At 45.6% G+C, this 6703-nt stretch overlaps 1 protein-coding gene across 3 annotated transcripts in view; it reads left to right on the top strand.

Annotated features, from left to right (window-relative positions):
• Positions 1–6703, top strand: part of THSD4 (thrombospondin type 1 domain containing 4) — a 531228-nt gene that overhangs the window by 319116 nt on the left and 205409 nt on the right. The window lies entirely within an intron of this gene.

Genomic DNA, 6703 nt, shown 5'->3' with positions numbered 1-6703 from the left:
ATACTGTATATTACATATTTTAAAAATTGTTACTATATGCTATTTTATATATACAGAACGCTAATATGATGTTTTTCTCCCCCCTCTCTCTCCCACGTGACTTTTTATTGTGTTTGGGGTATCATTTCCATGTGTCACACTGAGATTGGGATCAGGCTTCTTCACTTCCCGCCGGTTGTGATCCACAATTTTAACAAAGAAGTGTTGTACAAGCCCATTCTCCGGTCTGTACAGGATTTTATGCATAAATATATTCCTGCCTGTACTCCAAGCCTTTATCACAGAACATATTTTATCCTCCCTTATGTAGGTAGTGTTACCAAACTTAACCCTCAAGTGTTCAAGGATGCATCTCTGAGCCAGGTATCTCTCTGTCCTCGATCTCCTGCATTATCGGCTCTGGCACATATGGAAACTCATATCCATGAGATTGCCGGTATCTCGCCGCTATGGCTCTGTCTGCCCTACTTAATTTAGTAAGGTTCTGATTCCCAGCCTGGCAGCACCCAGAACCCTGGCTCCTCAGACGCAACATCGTACAGAATAGATGAGCCTTTGGGGGTAATCACCTTTTGCATAATTTCTCTCCACCTGTTATCTAACTCATCGGCAACCTCCTGTGGAGAATAGGTGCCTACATCCCACCAGTGATCTACAATATCTTTCTTTATTAACACAAACCTGGTGCGGTCCATCCCCTCATGATACCCTGTGAATAACAGTGCCCACCATTTATCTCGGTGCTCATATGAGGATGACACACTCATACCTTCCTCAGACTCTGCTCTGGAAGATACACCGGATGTCGCTGCCTCTGTAGAGTGTGAGCCTTTACGCCTCCCTCTAATGACATTCTTATAGATCGTGGGGTTCATCTTAGGTGGTTTGGGACTTACGGGACCCACTTTTGCAGTAGACTGGGACCCTCGGCCCTATCTCTAGGAACAGGATTAAACACAGTGGGGTTAGGTACATGTACAACACTTGACAATGGTATCTCCCCATCAGAACCCTCATCACTTGTCACCCAATCCTGCCAATCAGTTGAAAACTTGGGCGTCTTATCCAGCTTACTCCCACTAGGACCGGGTGGCACGACACGTGACGGGGCAGTGGCCGGGGCAATGGCGCTAGGGGCGGTGACCATGGGATCGCCAAAGTCCATTACAGTGTCTCTGAGTTGGGCGATGCCACGACCTGTAGGTATTTTCTTACTGGCTCTTTCGGCAGCACTTCGTGCTCCACGCTTGGCTACTTGGGCTTTAAAGTGTTTGAACTTGGCTTCCAGCCCAGCTCTCCTTATGGAAGCAATCAAAGCTTCCGGGCCTCTGCGCCAGTCTGACCGGAAGTGACGTCATCGTTGGTCGTCGCAGAATCTCCATCCGCTCCTTGGTCTCGCACCGGAAGTGCGTCGATGACCGGAAGGGGCGGTGGTGGACCATCAGGGTCGCAAACGGGCAGGTAGGCCTCAAGCCCTTCTCTCTCCACAAGTTCCTCCTTCACCTGGCAGGAATAAGGGGGTGGTGGTGTCCTCTTACCACTCTGCTGTCTTGCGATGCTCTGTGGTTCCTCACGAGCCATCTCGGATCCCATCTCCGCCGCACTGGGAGTCGCCACAGCCGTGGGACTTCTACGCGGTTCAGGCCGCACCAGCGCTCGCCGTCGGGGGGTCTCCGGAATCGTCTGCTCCATCTCACGGGTAAGTGGGACTTCTTCTTTATAGCTGGGGTGGTCTGCCGGCCGGCGCATCACCACCGATGACAGGCTGTCTCATCCGACGAGGATTGCAACGGCTCCTCCGTTGGGGAATCACCTCGAGTCCTTGCGGCACCGCCAGTGGGTATGGGTACGAAACGGGCCCACTCCGGTACCTCCACTGCGGTCGCGCTCTCCTCCGTCGGGACATCTCTTGGTGGCTGGGCCTGGGTCCCTACAGCAGGGGTGACATATGGGACCAGGGCAGCCTTAGCCTCCGCCTCCTCTACCTCGATCAGCGTCACTGGAGAGGCATCTCGCGGGGTCTTTATTGTAGGGCATGGCTCGATAGGCCAGAGGTAGAACGTGCCACACTGTTTGCAGCGTGCCATTGTACTTGGGGCCGGTATGGGTGACCTGCATTGGATGCACAGGCACCGCAGATATTCTCGGCCATCAATCTCCACAACCAGGAAGCCTCCTGGAAGCTGATAAGTGGTCACGCTTAAGTCATCTTTTGTGCAGGGGTTGATTCGCTCAGCTTACTGGTCTCACACTTAGCTCCTTCTCCAGTCAAACAGAAGTAAAGTTTCTCAGCTTCACTTCCTGTCCCTCCTTCCACTGGGGAGGACTGTTTGGATTGGTTCTTGGTGTGCCCCCTCCCTCTGGTGGAAACAAGAGGAGGGGCACTCTCTCTCTTTGTGTGTCGTGGCTTCATCCGTCGGCCAGTCACTGCACAGGTGGGTGTGGCTTCGACTTTTGCGCCGCTCCTTTCTTTTGGCTGGGGATCTGGGTTTGGCGCCAAACCCCTGCACATCTCTCGCTACATTTCTCTTACAGCCTGCTTGCACGCAACACGTGCGCGATCTAGGCTTGGCAGGAGTTGTCATTTTGGATCGGCTGCAACCCGCGATGCTGTGAATGACGCAGCTGTCGCCATTTTAACCTCCTCCATGCCCCGCAGAGCACATGTATCTCTCAACGCCATCTTTAGTGAGCCCACTACACCCACGATAGCACTACTCTGTGTCTATGGTGTAACTCGTTCCTAGACACTTACTACACTTAATGGTGCTCTAACCAATGAATATAATGCATGGCATACCCCAGGCTAAGCAGAACTCTCTCCTTGTACACCGCACTCGCTGACGGTTCATTACAAGCACTCTGTGGTGTGTTTTCTGGATACTGGCTAGTGTACTTGGCATTCCTAAATACTGGGCGTCAACCTACTTTTGGCCACTCATAGTGCAGACTCTATGCTTAAGTCCCTGACCTTGTTAACAGGCTAACCCCCACATTAATCCTACACTATCTGCCTCAAGGCGACTAGAACAGCTATAGCCTCTTTATCCAAATTTACATCACCCTCCTAGGGCACCTAGGGTGTACTGTGCGAGAGGACAGTCTCTCCTGACTACCCCTAGTCTGCAAAAATACCCTTCCTTCTGCAGCGCTTGCTCTGAAAGTGTACATGTATCTTTCATCTCTGCTTCGCTGAAAACCTGTCCTGTTGCTCTCAGCAATCTCAGCAGCACCTCCAAATATAGCCCATCTTCCTCCTCCCAATCTCAATAGGGTCCCCTAATGTGTTCTGGGGTCTGGCTAGGTGTCTCTGTGTGGTGCATACCTGCTGGCAACAGGAGGGCCTGAGTCTCCCGCGATGACATGGGGGATAACAGGAACAGGTTACTGGGGTGGATGCCTTCGTTCTGGTTCAATGGTGCAGCACCTCCATCTATAGTAAGCCCCAGGAATGCGGGGTGGAATCCTTACCACAGAGATTCCCCAGAGGGGTGAGAGATTCCAGTCTCACACAAGGATTATCTTTAAAAGCAGCAGTCTCTTTATTCTCTTGGGCAGCAGCAGCAGCCGACAGGTACAGTTGATACACAGTCCACTAACTGTTCTCCCTTGTGATGTTCCCTTCCACCACTCTGGACCGAAGGCATCCAGAGTGGGGCTAACTCTTCCCTCACCCCCTACGCAGGGTGAGAGGTATTTGGTTCCACCTCACTAACTGTAGCTAGATCAGCTCTACTCATGAGCTGATCACTCCTCTCCTCCTAACTCACTATCACTACTGTCAGACTGACAGAACAGCCACACTTGTGCCACTAAATAGGAAGTGCACTGCTCTTTTATGATATCAGCAGGCACCACCCCTGTGTCTCTTGCTTTGACACAGGGTCTGGTGACTTACCTCCACCACTCAGGGCAGTGCTTGAAGTGGGGGAAACCCAGGATAACTCCTGGGAACCTGCCCTTACCAGGGATTATAGCAGGAGGAGGATAGAACTATAGCCCCATTTCTTACCAGGGCTACACAAATAAAAGGCAAGTCTTGGTCTATAGCCACAGTGGGTTAACAAGGAAATGAGAAAAACACAACGTTAAGAACCATAATTTCAGTAAATAAATTAAGAGAGACTAATACTTGCATGCAGTCTTTGACTGTCTAGCCAGCAACAACTGCAAATACAGTGGACAGAGAAACTTTTGACAGGTGAAAATTATTTTTGCACTTGTGGGGTCTTCTTGTGGGGTCCCCAGGAAATATAAAATATCTAGCAATTTCTTTTCACAATGTAGTACATTGTAAAAGGTTTTATATTTTGACTTCTGTTTTCCTTGTACACGGAACTCTACTGAATACGGCTTCTGCCTGGAAAGCATGGGGTTTGCTCAATGGAAAATGTGAATGAGGTTGTCAAATAGTACATTAGTCTGGGTTGCCAATTCAATTATTGCAAGACGAATATAATTAAGTTAATCTTCAGAATGGTATGGAATGTTGTGAGAGACACCACTCGCCAAGAATTAAAGCTGCGTGTGTCTCGCTGTTGAGCTAGTTTTGCTCTGTCGCATGGTTGATTTCGGCAAGTGGAATAGTTTTAGAGTAGGAGAGGGAGTGGCTCAGTGAGTAAAGACACTGACTGGCACTGAGAGTTTGAGGGGGTGAGTTTGAGCCTGGTTCAGTTCCCGGTGTCGGCTCCTTGTGACCTTGGGCAAGTTACTTTATCTCCCTGTGCCTCAGGCACCCAAAAATGTAGATTGTAAGCTCCACGGGGCAGGACCTGTGCCTGCAAAAATGTGTCTGTAAAGTGCTACGTAAAACTAACATGCTATTATTATTATTTTGTTTGTTTTTATATGCATCGCCTGCCATAAAATTTGGTAAAAAAAAATAAGTGATTTTCAGTGTACATATTATGGTAAAACGGTGTATTTCTAGGTCTAGAAACGATATACATCAATTGATGGTTAAACAGATGGCCAAATTATACATCCAAATTTGTATTCAACACGAAGAATGTGATTGTTTTTTGCAAAATGCGAGTATTCACGAATCTGGCCTAGTTCAGAGAAATCATCCTTCATTTATATACAGTAGTTCTATTTTTATTTGCTTTTGTAACTTTTTTCATCCACCATAACTTCTTTAATGTGCAGTTGAAACCTATCCCAGCTCTCACATTGCAAAGCCAGTATAACCTTCCTCACACTGCTGAGACCCAATGAATATTCACGGGTGTTCTAATATTATCTAATATGTGCTAAATAATTTGCGTAATGAATCTACATACATTCCCCCTTCTCTAGTCTTCCATTGACTGAACTTTTGTTAAACAAACAGATAAGTAGTGAGCTCTCACGGATGAAGTTAAAATATAATGGCGGAACCAAGGATTTCTTAGGAATTGATTGCACATTGCCATCTTTGACTTGGTGAGGAAGACCACAGCCATGTGTGTCTATCAATTCATTGTTTTTAGATTGTCAGCTCCTTGGAGCAGGGACCTCCTTCCTTAGTGTTTGTCTTAACTTAAATATATATATATATATATATATATTTATGTAGTATTTTTCTTATATAATGATCTCTTCATCGTTGGCACAATGTACTGCGCTGCTGAAAATGTACTCAGAGCTTACAATCTATGTGGTATTTTGGGAGAGTTACAGAGACAGCAGGTGAGGGAATAAGTGCAGTAGATGGCAGTGCTTGGTCACAATGGTTGGTACGAGCGACTGTGGGTGCGGGACAGTAGCCATGAGTTCAGGCTATTGGGATGCTTAATAAGTGTGTTTTTAAGTTTGACTTAAAAGTGAGGAGAGAAGGTGCTTGGCGAGTATACAAATAAAATATAAATGTTTGGCTGCGATGATTTGCCACTCCAATTAAAGTCTGCAATTTGCTAATTATTCACAAAAATAATAGATTTGTTAAAGTATGTCTGTACTATAATATATAGATATAGCAATGTGATTCTGGTATTTTATTCAATTGTCATTCATTTTTTAAATGTATAATATTTGAACCCCAAGTTGGATTAATAAGAAAACTATTGCATTTAGCAGAATGTTTATTTTGATTTAGAATATTCACGTGTAAACCATGTTTTGTGTGTGCAGTGGAAGTTATTGACAAGTGTATGGCTGTTTATTTTTAATATGGGACTTCCCTGTGGCTTTCATTAAGAACAAATAAATTATGTTTTATGGTTAAATGTATAGACTCGCCCAGAGTGCAATTAAAGCAAATTAGTTGAAGTCACTCAGTGTAAATACCCACACTGGCTTCCTATTGAATATAACTTTTGAATCACTTTTGAAAAATGTTACTTAAACTTCCCCTCTTTCCCAGAAATGTACTTTCCTTGCCTGCCTTTAAATCTGTAGTAGTTCATGATGATTCACAGAGATTGTTAGATGCCTACTAGGCAAAGTTAAATATATAACTCAGGATTAGTTTTTGAAGTTTCACATGATAAAATGAACTCATTGTGCCATGTTCCTGACTAGACTGAAGAAAGAAAAAAATTGTAGTTACAGGTTGGTAAAGGGCTGCTCAACCAAACACAGCCCAAACCAACTCTCTTAAGATATCGTTCATTTTAATCTCTTCATCTCAATACAAAAATAATGCTTAATACACAATAATGGAACAACTCTCCATGGGGTCTTATATTTACTGTACTATCATAAGGTTGTTTAACTATATCTG

The sequence above is a fragment of the Ascaphus truei genome, chromosome 18, assembly GCF_040206685.1.
Source record: "Ascaphus truei isolate aAscTru1 chromosome 18, aAscTru1.hap1, whole genome shotgun sequence".
Taxonomy (NCBI): Eukaryota; Metazoa; Chordata; class Amphibia; order Anura; family Ascaphidae; genus Ascaphus; species Ascaphus truei.
This window is presented reverse-complemented; position numbering and strand designations above follow the sequence as displayed.